Genomic DNA, 21047 nt, shown 5'->3' with positions numbered 1-21047 from the left:
TGTAAACCTCTTTTCTGCACGGTTAACCAACCCCTATAACTTTATTCTCCAACATCGTGCGAATTTTTATGCCCACTTTTTTTTTCTTTCTTTCAACTTCCTTCTCATTCCAACTATTTTGTTTCTATTCGATTCTTTTTGGAACTCAATGTCCCGAAATTTTCGAATTTTCCAAATTTTTCTCAAGAATCGCAGAATCGCTCGAAAACACTCGGATACATCACGTACGATCGATCGAAAGGATCGAAAATCTGGAAAGAAGCGAGCAATTAGAGAGAGGCGTCCGTCACCGCGGTCGAAGCAAAAGAAACGAGCAAGCGTGCGTTTTTTAGTTTCTTCTCTCCTCGAGGACGCGACTGTTTGCCCGACTGTTTGCACAACTTGCAGCACGCGCTGTGACTGGGCTACTCGGGCAAATTTGCCGAGCTCCGCGTATGCCGTGATTGTCGAAGATGGCAGCGCGCGTACCACCTCTTCCAGACGGTTTTTACGACCGGTCTGTCTGGGTTGAACAAACGAATGGTGAACGATCGTGAATCGTTTCGCGAAAATGAATTTTGTCCCGTGATAAGTCTGGTTCTATGATGATTATGATGAACGTTTCTGAAATGAAATGAAAATAGTTCAGTAGACGGATTGAAACGTCTTTTCTTCGAATTTTTCGTTTATTTTGATCGTGATGGTTACGCGACAAATCGAATCATTTAATACGGACGTGTTCTTTTGTAGTTTTAAATCGTTTTAAATAGAATGTCAAAGAAGTGTAAAAATAAACTGAAATATGGCATACATTTTCACATACATTGCGCATACATCAGTTAACCTCCACGGGAATAATTTTCTTAATGGAATATTATAATTTTAAAAAATTGTCGCCGATACAATAACGATTACGCGAAATTACCTTTAAGCTCATTTTCGAACGCGTGCAATTTCGACGTCTTTCGATTTTATCTCTTCTTGAAGGATTGAAGATTAAAGAAAGAAAATATAGCTGTGGGGCGAAATTGAGAAGATAAGAAAAATAAATAAGTGTAAGTGTAATTAAAAATTTGATAATTTGGATTTTGAAACTGCGAATCATTCGACTGTATTTTTAATATACGACAGATAGAATTAGAAAAATAGAAAAATTAATATAGAAGAATATCCTATACGAAATAACAAATTATAATAATTCGTGAATGTATTTCATTGAAAGTATAATTACAAAAAATAATTATTAAAAAAACATTTAATTCCTTTCACTTTCCCTATCACGTATCCCTCAATTTTAAACTTGCACAATTGTAAAACTAAAATTAAAAAAAAAAGAAAGCTTAATCCCGTGTTTAAGAAAACAAACTAAAACTTAAGCACGCGCTCGAACTCACGCCCTTAAATCCACCCTCGATACAATACTTACTCGACGAACACCCTTTCCAAAAAAAGGGCAGAAATCCCTAATCATAAAAGTCGTCGAGCAGCCCCGCAAATAAAAGGGACCGACTAAAAACTAAAAACTACAAAAAAGAAAAAGGAGGAACGGTGTAAGGGCGAGCGAGCACGCTAGAAGGGGGTGAAATTCGAGAAGAAAGAGATGGAACCTCGGGAGGAATAGTGGTCGGTTACGAGGAAATCATAAGGCAACGTTTAGAGGCTCTCGTTCGATGGCGTGGCATGGAAGAAAGGGAAAAAATGATAGGGTTGCGCCCGATGCGTAAACGTCGCGCAGTCACGCGACGCAATCGCCTACGCAATTCGTCGAACGTTACATTTTCTTCTACTTGGAGTTGTGGGGCTGTGGGGCAAAACGGAACAAACATCGAGACGAGTGTATTAGGGATGGTGTTTAAGGGGAAGGCAAAAGAATTGGTTTCGAAAGAATTGGATAAGAAAGTATTTTTACTATATTGAAATAGCTTAGTGAGAAAATTCTATGAACAGAAGAAAGGGAAAAGAACTACTTTTCGATTTTATTATAAGCGATTAGAAATATTCAAAAGTATTCGTTTATTTTTCGTTCTTATATACGAACACGTTTTAAATACTTGAAAGAGTACGATGGAATAATTCGAATAAATTGTAGAGTTTCAGCTCGAGGAGAAGAGCACGAGAAATCGAATTGTTTGGTACGCGCGATTCGTCACGAAACCACCCTCTCAATCTCGAATTCTTGGACTTGAACGAGCCTGGCATTGTTTCCTCGTTACGTAATCGTTTCTCATCGTTGGAACGGCGAATTTTTCCCCTTGAATTATTCATTACTCCCCCTCCTATATTTTTATCTACTAGAATCTACTATTTCATACCGTATGAACCGGTTCTAAACGAACCAAATATATTTATCGACAAATAGATTCACAATCTGATCCATCTTATCTTTCTATTCGATCTAGAGATTAAAAGATACCGATTTGTGTAATCAATATTTCGAGAAGCCGAACGATTCCACACATATCTGAAACAACAGTCAGCGACAAGATTTTACCATTGATCCAAAATTAAATTTGATACAGTCCAAGGAACTCGATCGTTCGACATTCTACTCCCCTTATCTAGTTAGAAAACGAAAGCTTCGAATCCCAAAGATCAGCGGGGGCGCACCCACTGCCCAAGACTCGAGGAGGGGATAACGGTAATCCCGGCGGCGCGAGGTGTTTAATAAATCAAAATAAGCCAGACGCACGGTATATTAAGCGGCGAGGACACACCGCCACCCTCGGGTCGCAATTACGGGGTCCGCTCGGTGGCCGCCGCCATAGAAGAAACGTGGCCACGGGCGACAAGAAAACGCAATAACCGTGATTAGGCGCGAGAACATCGGAAGCGGCGCGCCAGATGAATCTTTTATTTCTATTCATTAGGAGGTGCAGGACCCGCGCGCGTAGCACGGGGTAAAGCCTCATTAATAAGTCAATGCTCATAATGTACGTGGGCTAAGTGGAGCATTAAGCGAGCGTGGGCCGAAACCGTTTGTGAAAGAACCGTGCGCGGGGCTTCATATTTCTCCCGGCCGGTTTCCAGACCGGAGAAACAACCGCGGATTATCCCTCCACCGATAATTCGCGCGACCTTTGAATCCTAGAACGATTTGCTCGAGATTAAGATGGGATTTCCTTTTCGAAGATCGAGTCGAATATATTTTTTCTTCTTCTTCTTTGTGTATAATATTCTAGATAACGATTATTTCTGGATATCTGTGCGATGATATCAAAAGTGTGAAAGTACGAGTTTTCATTGCGAAGATTGGGAGCAACGTTCCAAGGGATCCTAAATAAGGGATGGAATAAGAGATTCTTAAGAGAATTGGACTATTGGAAATTATAGAGACTCGAACGAAAGTTTCCTCCTTTCCGCGCACCACAAATTCTCCCTACTTCCTCCTTAAACGGATTCCCCGGGAGATTCGACTCGCCATCAACCTAAATCGTTCAAGACTCCATCGGTCTCGATCCCTCAAAGAAATTCCTAGACTCGGTAATCACGCCCATGTCCGAGCGCCTCTATAGATCTCCTCCAGATCGACGAGAAACGAGAGACACGCGCGCGCACACATACACGCATCCTTGGAGAACAACCAGATGGAGAGAGAGAGAGAGAGAGAGAGAGGAGTTAGCAAGGTGAACGAAGACGAGTGGACAAAGGGGTCTTTTAGGCAAATGAAGAACGAGGGAACGATGCGAAAAAGGGAGGCCCGCCGGCCAAAGAGAAATGGGATAGAGAGGCGATTATAGGGCTGCGATCTCTCTCTCTTTCTCTCTCTTTTCGATGCCCATATACCTCGTGTCTACATTTTTCTGCTCGTAAATAAAACGTGCCGCGATATATATACACTCCCGTTCATAAGTTTGTGCATCATTTAACGATTTCACGTTTCTCTGAATATAATCGCGTTATCGATCGATCGTGTATTTTATCGTAATCTGCTTCGATAACGTATAATAACGAGAAGAAGAAGTAAATAAACGAGTACCTTTATCCTCTCGAGAGTCGGGAATGATAGACTTTAAAGAAAAAGTTATAAGAAGAGAAACAATTTACGGTTGCCAATAATAAAGATACGAATGGTTAAAAAGTCGTAAGGGGAGATTTATAAACGGGCATAAATTAATATGTCGAAACGGGGCAATGTTTAAAAAAGTGTCCGGTGACTTATGGACGGGAGTGTACTGTATACCCACGCGGGACCACCCCACCCTTCCTCTTTGCCTCCGCTATCTCTTGAAAGTAATCCGTGCTTCTCAATAATAAATCCGTCGTGAATACAGGATACTGCGGGCAGACCATTTAAATCCAGTGGTACATCGACCGAGTCCCGAGTACTCGTGCGTGTAACCGATGGCTTATATGCCCGGCCCTGCCTATGCGCCACGGTATAATACTTAAACCTTTACTTTTCGATCGTGGGGGTGGAAACCGTGGTGGACACGGGAGGCGAGCAGGACGCGTGCTGCGTTTTATAGCCGTGCCTGCCTGTCTCTGTACTTTCTTTCTTTCTTTTTTCACGTTCAATACCGCAGGATCCTTGAATTATTTCGGCGTGTATTAAGTCCCCGCCGAGTATCGAGAACTGGCCACCTTGCGTCTTCCGGTATATATCTATCTCTGTCCCTCTTCATCCCTCTGGATTTTTCCCTCCGAGCCTCGCGATCCACGGAGAATGTTTATGAGCGTAATGGATCCGAGAGATGAGAATTTGAAACTTTTCTCTCGAGATTGTGCCTTCGTGCGTGCAGTGTTATTGTGGAGAAAGAGAGAGAAAGAGATGCGCGAAGAAGATGAAGAAGATTATTTGACTGCGCAGTTGAATACACGGTTTTTCACAGTTGGTTTGGATTTTATATATCATTGATTCGAAGATGAATGCGTGGAATTTTATACGGGTTTTATTTGGATTATTTATGGAAGTGGTTAAGAGAAGTAGTTTCTCTTTCGTTGAAAATAATCGAATAATACATCGATGAGAAACGTAATAAAAATCTTTTTTCCCGTTCCCCGAATACGAGAAATATCCTCTTCCTGTTTTGAATATTTCATCATTTCCGGCTAAATTTCCTTGAGAATATCTTGCCCTCGATCGTGACAACGGATTTTCTCTTTTTCTTGCCGCATTAAGGCCATCGGTAAATACATATTTGATGAATCATCTCTTCTTCTATATCGTGCTTTATCTATATTCTCTTGCTCATTTAATGCGACGAATGAATTTTTTTTTACAATTCATACAGATATTCAACAGCCTTTTTAACGACTGCTAACTGCGTACTATTCATCCACATTTTTCTCTCTCCTACACTATAACAAATAGATTGAAATAAAAGTGAAAAAAATAAATTGAAACCCGAAGGATTAATTTCCTTTTTTACGATAGAATTTAAAAATTCAAAAATTTTTCAATTATTCCGTACACGTGAAATTTAATCAAATAAAAACGCTGTACACGGACAACAACAACGTGCAACGAATTAAAAAAAAAAAAAAAGAAAATTAAAAAAAAAAAGGAAAGAAACAACACAAGATTCAATCCAGAATTAATACGAATAAACGGATTCATTTCAAAATTGTTGAGCAATATAAAACTCTTTACCCTAGCTAAACTTCGCTAATTAATTCAACCGGCAACTCGAGAACCATCGCTCGCATTACAAGAGATTTCAATTGAATCAACAAGCAATTGAAACTCTCCGGAATCGGGAATTCGGGCCTTTAAACGAATCTCAGAAAATAATCCTCGATTAACGATCGATTAAATTCATGCGAACCTCGTCGCATGGCGGAACACGTCCCCTTATAAATCCTCCATCCTTAATGCTCGATCAACATCCTCTGCGTGTAATCTCTGCGCTGGCAAACAACTAAAATTGGTGTAAAAATGGACGGTCGATAGAGAGATCGCCTCGTTGTTTTCTCGCCTGTAAAAACTGTTATCTCTCTGTAGATTGTAAACTCGTTTCGCGAATTACAGCTTCTTCTTCCTCTTCTTCCAATTTCGTTTCCTTGAATATGATATCGCTTCGAGCCACGATGTCTCAAAACCATGACGATTTTGCCGGAGGAGGAATCTACAAGAGAAGATAGTTAATGATGATAGAATTCACACCACAGACAAATAAATAATTTTTATTTATCAAAGTGAGAATGGATCTCATCTCTGTAACTCGTTTCCTTCTTTCTTCCGTAGCTTCGTTCAAAAGATAGTTTGAGCAAGATTTATCATCACAACATGGAGGAGAAATTTCATTTGTTAATTAACAAGTTCCTAGAGAACGTTCCTCGAAATTTCTGAATTCTCACGTTCCCAAGAATACCGAAATTCCTCGTTGATTCAACCGCATCGAAGAATCTTTCTCAAACTCGTACCAATTAAATTTATATAAAAAAATTAAAGGGGGAAGCGTTTAACGAGTGAAAGACACGTCGAGATATCATCTCGAACCCCGCCCAACGCACTGATCACCGCAATGTAAATTCCAGGAAACGGAACGCAAGCGCGAGTAAAATTAAAATGACTCCCCGACCACTTAAAATTCAAGCTGAGGGGGGTCAACCGAAAAAGGTCTCGAGCACCTCGAACTTTCCAACGTGGCAGCGAGCATTCATGACTTTGCAGATCCGTCGCTAGGATCATGTCGAGGATCCTTAACCCGGATGGCTGTTTCACGGCTGGTAACGTGGAGGGCACGCGCGTTTGTGGGTATCCGGGATTCCTGGAGCGGGACGGGAAAGTAGGCGCATCGGGAGAAACAAAAGGAGCATTATTTCGAGACAGAGGCTAGAGACGTCGCAGACAGCGTGAAATACGTAGTGGCTGTGCACGGGTGATAGATAGCCTCGAGCACCATTAACGCCGCCCCATTGAAGCCGTGGGTGGGGCGGGAGGAAGGAACATGGGTTGAAAAAATCTGTGGATGCCCCTTTGTCGTGTCTCTTCGCGTTGGTGTTTTCCGTGTGAATCGCGCCGATTCGCGGCACGATAACAAGTTGTGAGTGTCGCTAATCGATAGAGGAGAGTTTGAAAAGTGCTTCGAGATGGCCACGATAACGGTTTTACCTGGTTTTTATTCTGAATTTATTTTAATGATCGTGGTGGATGATGGAAATCTTAAATCGTAGCTTTTAATTTAGCGGTATTGTTCGATTCGTTCTAATGAAAATTTAGGGTATGTTAATTAATTCGGACTTGGTGAAATTAATTGATTATTCTCTGAAATAGTAAGAGGAATTTCTAATTATTTTCGAATCACTTGTCATTATTGGTAAAGTAATATTTGGCAATAAAAATAATCAAATATAGTAGAAATGTCCGAATTATGCATACATCGATCAAAAATTATTCTATATATAATCAGATTTACAACACTTAAACTGGACAAATATTTAAATATAATTCATTTTCCATTCTTCGCAAATTCTTCTTTCGATCCGCCAACATTATAAATTCGACGTCTTATAACTTCAATAACATACCTTTATTATTATTATCGCAATATCAATTAATAAAACTTCTCGTTCCTCTCCAATCGTGACTTTTTCCATCCCCGAAATCCAACATTGCTCGCATACCGCATAATCACAGAATTAGACGCATATCGAGGAAGGAGGTGAAATTTCCTTGATTCCATGCCACCGTCGAAGGAAATTCGTTACAGCTGTAAATAGAAGAGAGAGAGAGAGAGAGAGGTGTGTGGAATTTCGCGAAACCGATACAAATTTCTCGCGAAATACCACCTTGAAACTATGCTCGAAACCCCACCAAACGGAACAACCCTCTCCCATTTAGACGAATCGCTCGCATTGATAACCATATACAGCTCAGCTTTCTGATCCTGGTTCATCTAATAATTCCTCGTACCAGATCGTTCCATTTCATCGATATACGGATTCAATCTTGCACCATATATATCCTGTTTCTTTCTAACAAGATCACAGCAAATATCGATCGATTATAGTGCGGATGTCGTCGTGCCAATGGGCCAATGGATGAAAAGTTATAAAATGATGAATTTGGTAAATTCTTTTATAAACTTTATGCGAAATATTTTTGTATATATATATATTTTTTATTCAATTTTTGATTTCGGTAATAATAAATTTTAATTCTTCGATGATAAAGTTATAAATTTGGAATTTGGAACCAGTAGTAGGTGTATCGAATAAACTGGATAATCCAGTTGAATTTGAGAATCCAGTCAAATTGAATTTGAAATGAAAGGATATCCGTATAAATTGGTATAAAATATAGTATTGAAATAAAACATAAATATAACAAAAATGTGATTTATATCATTTCATCTTCCATGGTTCAAAAACGAAGATGAATCTACCATGTTGCAATATTATTTTATATTTTTTTTTTTGATGAAATACGTCGGAAAAATTTTGTATGATTCGGAGAAAATAATTAAAAAAAAAAAATGATATTCGATATTTCGTCTATTAAATAAACCTTTTTGAAAAAGAATTTGGATCGATATTTTTAAAATTTGGAAAATTCATCGAATTGTTACATTTATCAAAAATATCAAGAGAGAGAAAAAAAAAAGAAAAGGTATATAGAAAGAGATTGATGAGGGATCGTCGAAGCGTGTCGAAGTCAAAAAACGTGTTTCCAGGATCGTGATGAAGCATTTCGAGGCGAATTTTTTCGTTTACCCGACGCAACTCAAGTTAAACGCGAATTCTCGTTTCCACGCTCTTCTCGCTCGTTCCTTCGCTCTGCGGCGAAAAAAAAAAAAGGAAAAAAAGAAAATCGTGTCACAGGCATTGTCGTACACGCGCATCATCCACGGATCGCAATTTTTCACGAGGAAGGAGAGGGGAGAGGGGAGGAGAGGAAATATCTGGTCCCTCAAATTGATTTTTTGACAGCCGCGAGGGGACAGCTATTTTGGACGCGATCGCGGAGACTTTGCATCGAAACGAACCGATCGAGCCGCGTCATCGTCGATAAATTGAGTTTCGACACGGCCTCCTCTATCCGTGGAATATTATATTTTCGAGGAAGGAAATCTCTGATCGTAGCAGTTTTCTCGAAGAGTTCCTTTTTTTCTTCGATAAAAATAAGAATCGATCGAACGAAGAATCGGTTTTTGAACGAATCGATTATATTTCTGAATTTTAATATTGAAATTGTTATCGTATAATTAATTCATTTCTCAATAATTAATAACGAAGAATATTAAAGATTTTTTCAATCTCGTAATATTTTCTCATTTTTATCGAATCGTGATTTTATGATAAACTCCTTAATCCTCTCTCTCTCTCTCTCTCTCTCTCACTCTGCATTTGCATATATATATCAATGTTTTTTAATCAGCAGAGAAACAAATAAGTACTTTAGTTAAATAATTTTCTAAAAAAATAATCTCGTTGATTTTTTTCCTTTTTTTTTTTAAGAATCCACTGATTCAAAGGCGCGCGAATATCTTATGCATTTTATCATCCACCTCCTACGAGGATCGTACGCTGTTTGTTTCAGAACCGTGAACATCTTGTGACCATTTGTAACTCTCTAAAGGAACGAGATTTTGAAGGTAACGTCATTACGAGCCCGTGTCTTCCTCGTCTCAAAGATTCAATCGACCGTGAACATTCTCATAAACTGACTTTCGAGGATTTGTTTCATCGTACCACGCATTCCAATGATCCGTACACAAAATAAATATATATACATCTGTTAATATAAATTTCCAAACAAAACGTCTCCTCAATACGAAATAACTTTCCCAAAGTTGGCGAAGACAATGCGAATCTTATCTTACAGACCTTCACCTTCTTCCACCTTTCCACCAGCTCTTCCGCTCCCCCCTTCCTCTCTCCCTCCTTTCCTTTTTTCATTTACAACGGTCCAGAACGCGCGTCCATAAATCCACTCGCACCGACAGACTCTATAAATATTTGGAGTCGACCGGTCGCCTCCTCCGCGTCCCTATGACGCTTGCCGGGGGAGGGTGGCGACGTGAGAGGGGAGGGTAGCAGCAGCAACAGCGGGAGCCGTTGAATATCCGAGGAACACTCTAACCCTCTCGGCTCCAGGCTTAATTAAGCCGTCAGAACTAACGCGTAGCATCCGAACACGTGGCCATGTCAGATTTCGGTTGTAGCGGAGTCCGAGTTATAGTACGGCGAGAGCCTGTTAAATCGAGAGGCATCTGTTTCCGGATTCGCAACGCGTTCCACCGCGCTCCACTTCCTCCGTAATCGCTTCAATTTCCCTCGTTTCCTTCCTTCCTCTCCTCCTCCTCTATTTTTCTTCCCTCCACCTTTCTTTCTCTCTCCCTCCCCCTTCAATTTCTTTTTCCTCTTCGTCCCTCCTCCGTTCGGGGCGTATCTGGGTTACGAACACGGGGCCACGATTCTCGTTCGAAATTAATTAACCCGTCAACGACACGGCGCAACCCCTTGTCCTGCGGGATTACAGGTGAACTTACGGTGGATACGAGTACGCGTGTTCGTGCGGAGATGCGAGGAGATGACGCCTGTTGTGGCAAGGATTTTTGATATTTTCTCCCGTGGTCGATGAAAGGTGTTGAGAACCGCGATTTCGATGGTGCGTTTCAAGTTGATTAGTGACGATTGTGCGAGATGCAATTGAAAGAAGGTGTTGAGAAGTCATCTTGCAGATTAAAATCGTGCATTTATAGTTGGGGGTGAAGGAAGCGAAAGTGTGATTTAATTTTTGAATAATCGTAGAACTTGCGAAATAAATATTTCGATTTTTGGAGTATTCTATTGATTTTCCTTTCAATAGGAAAGTTATCAAAGTGTTCTCGAGGCTAAATTTGAAAATTTGATCTCCAAGATTTTAATCGAGAAAAACCTTCCCTTTAAACGATTTTAAATATTTTTTATTGTCAAAACAAATTGAAATATAAACGAGGAAAGGAAGCAATCCTGTTTTGAAAACTGTTATTTTCCTTAATGTTGCAACAGAGAGGATAACTCGATCGTCGATGAATAATTATAATAATAATTTCTTGAGATCGAGTGAACAGGAGTCGGTTCAAATTGACCATCGTCGGAATAGATTTATGCATTGAGTATAAATCAGCTTTTACGCTGTATAAAATCGTAGCGATCCCGCCGTGCATAAAACTCGGATCCAGTTGAAAAAGTTTATCTATTATATATGACCGTCACGGAAGAAATTTTAATCAAACTTTCAAATGAGGTTTCGCGAAAACTCGTCGCATAAGCTATCGAAAACGTGTTACTGGCCGCGTGTGACACGGGCCTCCGCCTCGTCTTATTTCTCCATCTTATGCCGAGAAAACCGTGTTGTTATCGCGAAATTACCCGACGAAACATCTTGTCGTGATCTTCCATTTCGTGTCTCCAGTTCGAGCGAGAAGTTTGAAAGTTTCGAGCAAAATTTGTCATTTTCTCTCGCCTTTCTTCAACTTTAATTCATTTCTGAAAATTAGTTTTTCCAGTCTTTTTCATATAGTTTTCTTTTTTTTGTTTAAATCAAGAATGAAAGCGGTAATCGAGAATCGATACTATAATTAAATCTATAAATTTTCTTTCGCGATTTAAACAAACAAAAAAAAAGTCGCAGGTAAATACCAGATAATCGAATTTCATACGGTTGACAATCGATTAAAGAGTAATTTACTCCCGGACGATTTATATCCAATTTTTTGAAATTCGAGATCTTTTTGTAATTTAAACAATAAATAAAAGTTATAAATATAATAAATTGAACAAAATTTTACCAAATTAAGAAAGACAAGATTTTTGAACGATTAAGGGATTATCGTTTGAAATTCGAAGGGAACACAAATCGCAAAATAAACTGTCTGCTGGGACTGAATAGCTCCACAGGATTCCGTGGTAAATCAAACTCAAAATTACCATTCATTCCTCGTGGGAAACGAGTAATATTCAAACTACCTCGGAATCTTGTTAATCCAGATTTTCCTGTAACTAAAACTCCAGCATCTCGTTTAATCCCGTGAAGATTATAATCGATGCTGAAAAATAATATCAAAGTGAGAAGAGCTTTTTATTGCACGCCGAATGTACAAACTTGCGAACGTACGAATGTTGGGAATAATAAAATTCGTTTATAAAATAGACGAATAAATAAATAATCCGGCAAGAAAGATGAATCTCGATACTTTTCTAGCTTGACGTAACTCGAACTGCGTTAAATCACACGAAGAAAAGGATGAACCTTCCATCCAACTTACCATCGATCCAGCAACATCGATAAACTTGCTCAATCGTGTTCCGTCGAAGCGACGGATAAATATCTCGAATCTCTTCGAACGAACAAACGTATTCCCTTTCCGCCTGCCCCGCTCATTCGCCAAAGGGACGTAATTGATAAGGGTTGTTGCGTGTCCCCCATGACGAAAACGCGTCGAAATGGCATCGATTGTCCACACGAGGCCACCTTCCGTATGGGAACCTAACGAGTTGCGTATTATTTATTTAACAGCCGGCAACAAACGGCCTGTAATTTTTGTTTCACCGGTGAAAGCGGCGAAGACGAGCCTCTCCAACGAGGGACGACGTACGTTGAAATTTTTATCGCGCCCGCCTGCCTCGACTTGCGAGAACCACGTCGCCGACTCCTTTTCAATCCGTATGTAGTCGAACGGCTACTGGAAAGGGAAAAAATATTTGGAAAATTCGTTTGCGGACGAGAATTGCACGCGCGAAAGACTAATCGTTTGCGAATTTATTTCCCTATAATATTCAATATTTCTTCCAAGATGAATAGATTGAAACTACACGAGAAAAGAATATGCTAGCGTAAGATCAAGCGAAAAGAAATTCGCGAAATTAAATAAATTTTACCAATAAATTTGTATTCCAAAAATGAATTTTAATAAGTATGTGTTTATTGAATTCTATCAAAGATCAGTCTCTTTAATTTTTCTTCGATACAATTTACTTTATTATAATCTCAAAATAGAAATATAATCGTATCACGAGATATTAGAGTTTCTCTCATTTTCTTTTCTCCATTCTGCAAAAAAAAAAAGAAAGAAAGAAAAGAAAAAAGACGAAACATCGGAAAAAATTCACCTTTCGTTCCTCCAATTGAATTCGTCCAAGAACAAAGAACACCTCTGTTCCCTTCCCCCGTTTTCGTGCGATATTAACGAGCCTTAATTTTCTCTCGGAAGAAAAAACAGGCGGAGCAAGAAATTTGAACGGAGGGCCGCGAAAGGAGGCGCTGCCGCGAAGAAGAATCCCGCCAGGATTCCGCTGGATCCCCGGCTCTTTTTCGCCCTTCTTGTAAAAAGTTATCCGCTCCATCCGGAAGTTCTGGCGGCCGCGAGAGTACAAGCGGAATCGCCCGATTACCGCAAAATGTATTAGGGTAATTAAGATGTCTGGGGGCGCGTCAGAGGCGGGTTACGAGAGGAGGACGTCAGCTGGGGAACGAAACCGCGGTTGCGGTTTAATTGACTCAAAAGGAAAACGTTAGCCCGCCACTTTGTCGCGGCCGATGCGATTAAGAGCCATTCTCTCGCTGCTTTCTCCGCCCCAAGCTGCATCTCTCGCCTATTAATGTAATTGATTAGGCGGCTCGAAAGCGAGACATCCGGCCTTTTCGTCAATCTTCGCGAAATTCGTACTTGATTGATATCCGATTTAAAGTGGAACCTTGTCAATTTTTACGATACACGCTGTTATGGTTGCCCTTTGACCAATTTATTTTTAAATGGACTTCCTCTCCAGCTCGTGAATTGGAAATTTTTTACGATATTTGATATCGGTGGAACATTTTCGCGAAATTTCACAAGTTGATATATAAATTAAAAATTAATATCAATGATTGTATTATCTCGAATAATATTCTAAAAGTATCTAATACGATCCTTCCTCTAATTCATTCTGAATCGTAATGAGCGAAACCTAGAACGAATACGAATTAGAGAAAAACAAAAACACCGTAATGAAAACATTCTTATCGCACGAAGGCTATGTAAATATATTAATCCCTCTCCGAGACGTCGTAGGTTAATGCGCAATACGTATTTCACGAAAATATCAATCCTAAATATATATATATATTTCCTTAACAATTTCGAAGCAAAATTCTACGTACCTCCCGTTTCCAACGATTAAATAGCGGAGCGAAGAATTACGTACGGAAGGATCGTCGTAATTTTCACAGCGTCTGCGGATAAAAAGAATCTGAAATTCGAATACAACTTAATACGCAATTAAAATAATACGAGCAGAGAAAAGATCAGTTACCTGCTAGTCCACCGTGTCGTGTCGTCCACAGGCTGTCGTAATCGTAAAGAGGCACGGATTCTGCCCGAAAGCGCAGTATCCGCGATTAGCGGAGGGGGCTCGTTAACGAGGGGGCCGACAACCGTTCTCCGGCGAATCAATTAACAGGAGAACGTCGAATTGGCAACGCGCCTGGCAATTATCGCGTCCGGCCGCCCATTGTGCGTGTCTCGGCCGCGAGCCACCACGACAGACCGAAATTTTGCTTCCGCGGCTGTATCCAAGTTTGCGGCTTCCCCCTCCTTTAATTTATCGGTACACAGGCATCGGGAGGGGGAGAGAGGGGGGCAAGCGCGGAAACGGTCGAAGAATCTAACGACCGCTCGGGAATGCTCGATTAAACGAGGATGGAGGATGTGTGGTTAGTGTCAGAGAGACGGTTTGCTTCTTCTTCTCGCAGCGAGTAGTTTGTTTATGCAAGGCTTGATAGGTTTGTGTAATTAAATTAAGTTTAAAGCACGGATCCTCCGAGGATTCGCGATTTTTTTGTTGGTATTGATTTGTTGGCCAATAGTTATTTCGCCGATTGTTATTTCGTTTTAGCGAGGGTTCAAAGAATCTTAAATATAATTGTTCTATCTATATTATTCGTATCCTATGTAAAAATCCTATAAAAATGTCCTATTTGTTCCGATTCATCAATTTATTTATCCCTAGACTGCTGAAATAATAATCCTTGTGTCGGGAATTAAATATTTCTTATTCCAAGACACGAACAATTCTCTGCCGCCACGAATCAAATTCATCGATTTTCCTCGATGAAAAGGGATATTTAAAAAGAATAGCTTCTCGTATAAGCCAAATCCATCCTCAATTCGAAAAAGAAAAAGAAAAAAAAACAGATATCCCTCTAAATCCCCATTTCAACTCGACAATAACACGAATCGTGGCCAGGATCGTAGTTTGCACGACAAAGTTAAAACGCGTTTAACCGGGTGGCATTATATCCCGGCGAGTGGCGAGTAAATGAAAAAGTTAACGCGATAATTGGAATCCAGGACCCAGACGACGACTGGAGGTGGAATTGCATTTCGTCCGGCCCGGATCGAATTAAACAAACGTTCGTGGAAATCGCGGCAACCCGGGCCTCAGGAAACTTTTGTTTTTCGAGGCGATAGTTTCTCGCGACCCAGGCGCGGCTCGTCGACTATTTTAACGAGAGACCGCCTTATAAATCTCGTTGGCGAGAACTTCTCGTTAGCCGGAACAAATTGCGGGCTAACTAACCGGGGGCACGCGGATCCGCGGCTGTTTCCTTCGCGAATCCTCCAGGACGAGGAGGATCGAAGCAATTTGAATTCTCCGCGTGTTTCTCCCTCCACGTTTCTTCGCGATTTTTTTTTTTTGTCTCTTTGTCCCAGATTTAGAATCGGACGAATTATGTATAACGGAGTTCATTCCGGATGCGTTGAAAGAGAAATTTTATTAAATCCGGTGCGAGTTTTTAATCCTTTTGCGATTGTAAGAATGTAAGTGATATGGAGGGACAAGTTAATAGTGATTTTCTCTTTTTGACAATTTTTAAGTAGAACACAGTGAAATTGTTATCGTTATGAAAGGGACTCTGAAAGAGATTTGTAATTGTTTGTCATTCATTTTTTCACACACCATGAAAATAGCTATTTATACGTTCTTACTGTTCCTTTTAGCGTCGTCTTGTTGGTGTTGAAAACTCGTTTGACTTCGTCGAGAGAGAAGAAAGAATTCACGTATCTTACTTTCACTATTCTATTAATATGTACGTCATTTTATGGTATTATAGTTTTAAAAAGAATCGACAATGACGCATTAAACTTAAGAAAAAGGGGATCGTTAAAAAAAAATCAAGAAAATCGAATTTCATGAGGTAAATAATAATAATAGAGTGACTTTTGGGGGAGAGAGGAGGGAAAAAAAAAAACAAACGGAGCGATGTTATAAAGTTTAACTTAATTTATATTATTTCATCGTATTTTCGTCCCAACCAACACGATTTTACCAGTGTTTTTCGCTGGCCTATATTTCTCGTTTGAGTAAAGCTCGCGATACCTACAATGGAAATGAAATTTAACGCCATTGAACGATTCGACTGAAATTTCAACCGCGATCAACCGATGCCGTCTGTTAATTTCAATTATAAATAACGGATAATGGCGCGTTCGCCGTGTCGAAAAATTTAAGAAAAATTCCCGTGTGAGATCGCTCACGCTTCGGGGTATAAATAGATTAAATATAAATATTATTTAAAATTTACTTTGTCACTCGTATATACCGAACTTGTATATCATATCAGAGATTTGAGAGTCGATTAAACCGATTATGGAGATCGAACTGAACGAAACCATTGATTGAAATATCCTTTCGAATGCGTATAAAAAAAAAAAAAATCATAGAAAAATATTATTCCCATCAAATTTCACCCTACCCCTCGTCGAATATTTCACGATATAACCCTCGTCTCAAATTTTAAAATAATCACCCTCGGAACAAACCACCTCCACGCCTCCTTAACGAACCCCCTTCCTTAATCAACCCCCCTCCCCCATTCTCCCGTTCTCGCGGTGGGCCAATAAGCAGAAGCCCTAAACCGGAAATGGGGGACACGCGCGATTAATCGACGCGCGTCCATGAGAGCGTAACCTTGGCTGTGCCGGCGGCCATAAATAATCGGTCAGCGTGTCGCTTGATAAACCGATTCGATAACCCTCTCCCTCCTCCCCCGCCAGTAGTTTAGGGTGTCGCGTTGGATCTCAGCTTTCGCGATTAGCCGAGTTTAACGAGCGAGAGACGATCCAGACAAATTTTCGCGCGCTGGAGCGAGCGCGACGGGGAGGAGTAGGAGTAGAAAATGGTCTGACACGGGGCGGCGAACTGACAGCGGGGCCAATTAATAATAACGAGAGGACGTTTCGGGATTACGAGGAAATTATCGCTTTTAACCATGCCGTGCACGGACGAACATATCATCACGGTCCCATTAATCCGTATCCCCCATTCCTCCTCCGGTCCATTGCAATTTCGTATGGTCGACGCGAGGGGCTCCATCCCCTCCATCCCAGAAACTGGCTTGATTTAATTAGACAAATCGGTCTGTCTCTGGCGAGATCGGCTCGCTTTTCGACGAGGGAGGGAGAGAGAGGGAGTGGAAGAGAGTTTGGAAACTGTTTTCTCGATGAAGTTTTGCGGATTCGCGAGTAATGAAGTGCGATGAGAGGTTGGTTAGCCAGGTGGAGGAGGAGGGGGTTGATTTTGGCGAAGCGTTAATTTGAAAGCGGCGATATCGATTGCGGGGAGGGAGGTTTGGAATTTAGGAGAAATATTTAAGAGGATTGGATAATGTTAAGCGGAGAAAAGAGGAGGCAGAGAGTATAAAAAAAAGGAGAAAGGTTCAAATATCATGTATGTTTACAGCTTTAGAATTGCACAATTATATTCTTCCTATCGTAAACGCAAAAATTGAAATTTCAAAATTGATTACATATTTTTATATCCTCGATATTTATTTTAAATGAACACGAGGAAAATAGCGTGTTGAAACGCAACAAAACCTTAATATTTCCAATTCCCATGGATCCTCGACATTACGGGAAGAAAACACGCCTAGAAAAAGGAAAATCTGCGAAAACACCGGGTAAAAAATACGCGTATAACAAACTTCAAACAACTTGTTATAACCTCAAATATTATTCTCCCTATCTTCGAAACAGGTGAATAACAAACTAATAACCCTTCATAACAAACCGACCATTCCAGCTTCTTTCCTTCCCCCTCGATGAAGAAAGCAGGAGGGAAGGATTTTCGAGAACGGAAAAACACTTTCTCCCCTTTCTCTCCGATAAAAGTCTCGAAAAACACCGATATGATATTCGAGAAAAAGGGGGGGAGGGATCGTTGGACGATTTTCACGGTGCAGTAACCAGCCAATGGCCGTCCTCGACGTTTCGCAGGAGGGGAGGAAAGGGGGTCGCGATTTCGTCGCGGCGCATCCATTTCGGCTTTTATTTGCGAACGCGGCAGAAACAAACGAACGAGCGCCGGGGCTAGGTGAATAATTAGTGCGCAGAAAATGAAAGTCGTCCGGCGATATTTGCTGCAGGCCTGATCATCACCCTCCAACCTTCCTCACCCTCTCTTTTTCCCACCTTCTCCCTCTCTCTCTCTACACGCGCGCTCGCGAGCACACAATTTCGGCTTTATCGCAATTTCATTGGCCCCTTTTCATTGGCGGAGCGTGAATAATCTGGTTAAACGACGAGCGGTAGGCTGCGATCGATCGATCCAGAGATTCAACGTCGATTCGGTCCGATACGTCGAACCTACAAAGGGGAGGGGAGGGAGTGCGGAGGTTTCGTCCTCTCTTTCTCCGATTTTCGGATCGTGTTCATTATACAGGTCCGAAATTCCTAGCGTATTGCGTATTAGGCGATCGTTCGGTTTTGTAATCGCATGAACCCGCCAGCCTTCCTAATCAAGTGAAACGATAATGAAACTATCTCGATAACGCGAGCCATCGCGTCCATTCGCGCGGGAGGAAATTATTCCTTTTTTTTTTTGGCCGATGATTCTACAGAGAACGTGTATCGTAAAATTTATGATTTGTATTTGGACGTTTCGTTTTGAAATTTTATATCTACGAAATTGTGGAAATATATTTGGTAAATTTGATTTGATTAATTTAGGAGCATAAGGAATAATTTTCGTTCCCTTGGAATATCTCTTTCGAAGCAAATTTTAAAATAATTACAGATTTTCCCGAAAAGATTTCTAGAATATATCTTTTTCAATTTTTGATCTTTGATACTATCGACTTTAACGCTTAATAGGTTGTCGTTATTACGCATTTTTCGCGAATTTGATTACGAGTTTTACAACGGAGGAAGTTAACAATGACAAGAAGATACAGGTCGAGATAGAAAGTTTATTTTCTACCCTGGATTGTAACCGGATCTTTAATCACGTTATCCCGTCTCCGAGAACAGAAGAGGCATCCTGTGATGGATAGTTTACTCGTGCTTTCCTTCCTTTTCTCTCGACTATCGGTAAAATCTTCTTAACGATTCCCCTGCTCATCGTACATGTGAAACGATATTTTATGTAAAAATTTCCTCTAGATAATATACGTATGATCAATTTGAACAGATATAAAACCAGAAAAAGAAATATTCCATCTCGTATAATTTAAATGAACTTAAACCGATCTTTCACGTAACTTTTCAACGAATTTTTTGAAAATTTTGCTACCAAAAAGAGCTATCCCTTTTGTATTTTATTAAAGAAGAAAAAAAAAATTCTCTCTTCTTTGAAATTCAACCAGAAATCCCCCCCTCCCCGTAATTTACGATTCGATAACGAAAATTTTCCCGCGTGAAACAGCGGGGTATAATAAAGCATTACGCGGTAACACCCCGGCGGAATTCTTTTCACAGGTCCGGTTAACAATGTGCGCAATAATCGATACAACGAACACGTTCTAAACAGCCGCTTTCACGTCCCGAGACTTTGTTTCGCGAAAACAAAGGAGACACGTTTCCCTTTCACTGTCACGACTGTTTAATTCATCTCTACCAGTAACATTTACCGATCTCTAATTGAAATCGGCAGTTTTCGAGCGTTTCATGCGCTACGGTTCACACAATGGAGGGTTGCGTAATTCAGCTTACAGAGAAAAATGTACACGGCGATTGTAAACGCGGAATACAACCACTTGCCGCCGCGAGCATGCTAAGGTTTCTAAGGATCATCTCGTTCGCATTGTTGCTCATCATCGATCACAAATCGATCGCTTTGCTTTGGTGATTCGTAAACGAGAAGAATTTACGTTTGTTCCCTCCCTAGGGACAGCGTTGAAAGCGTGTCCATACTTCGTTCCTTTTTTTAATTTCTCTCTTTTCTTTTCTGCGACGAAAGAAATTAATTTGTAATCGATTTTATCGATTCGAAACAATATTTTTCAATCGATTCCCTAATTGTTTCCCTAGAGAAAATTTTATGAAGAATAAAATGCGTAATAAAATGTGACTCTTAAAAATGCACTTTGTCGTGTGTTTTTTTTTCATGAATATTTTTAATAAATATTACTCGTACGTAACTCGCGTTTCGAATACGATTCGATGATTGAAGAAGATGGATAAAATTAAAATTTCAATTATACAAGTGAAAGGCAACGAGAGAGACAGAAAGTTTGCGAATCTAAAATTTATCCCGTTGATTAAACTTTCTTCCACTTTGCATAATTATCAGAATAAATAAATGTGGAGTGAATGCATAAATAACTATAAACGCGTTTTAAGTATGTTTTAATCTATCCACTGGGAGAAAGGAATTCACTCGTTTCACCAGGGATGCTAATACCTTGGATGTAATAATTTCTCGCCCGGGATTTCCTTGTTTATTACGCCATTTACATTTACATTGTAAAAAATGTATTATATTATATTTCCAGGAATTAAAACAGATTTAAACTGAAACCGTTTCGCTTTGTTTAATTTTTAATCCCCTCCCCCGTTGCTAAAGGAGTTTCTCGTTAGAGGTCTCACCCAGTTAACCCAGATTTGATTTTAAAATGGCAAAAAAAAAAAAGAAAAAAAAAAAGAAGAAAAGAGAATGTTCCGAAAATATCATTATATTTAAAAAGATAATCAACAATCCCTTAGTTGATCTCTTTTATCTCAAATATCAATATCGAACGATTTTGTATTCTAAAATGGAACTGAAATCTAAAATCGATCGCAATCTAATCCTAAACAATAAATTTCTACCCAAATTATTCACGCAAAGAAAAAAAAATCTATTACCATTTTATAGAAATATCTCAAAGAATTATAAAATAC

At 39.9% G+C, this 21047-nt stretch overlaps 1 protein-coding gene and 1 long non-coding RNA gene across 3 annotated transcripts in view; both read right to left on the bottom strand.

Annotated features, from left to right (window-relative positions):
• Positions 1–21047, bottom strand: part of LOC107995313 (protein slit) — a 480699-nt gene that overhangs the window by 279048 nt on the left and 180604 nt on the right. The gene's annotated exons all lie outside the window — the stretch shown is intronic.
• On the bottom strand, positions 3140–14185 carry LOC133666557 (uncharacterized). The gene is made up of 2 exons (XR_009830851.1): positions 14048–14185; positions 3140–12590 (listed from the first exon to the last, which is right to left on the bottom strand). It is a non-coding gene; the product is annotated as an uncharacterized LOC133666557 (long non-coding RNA).

The sequence above is a fragment of the Apis cerana genome, linkage group LG8 (assembly GCF_029169275.1).
Source record: "Apis cerana isolate GH-2021 linkage group LG8, AcerK_1.0, whole genome shotgun sequence".
Lineage (NCBI taxonomy): Eukaryota > Metazoa > Arthropoda > Insecta > Hymenoptera > Apidae > Apis > Apis cerana.
Note: the sequence above shows the minus strand (reverse complement) of the source record. Positions and strands in the feature narration are given on the sequence as shown.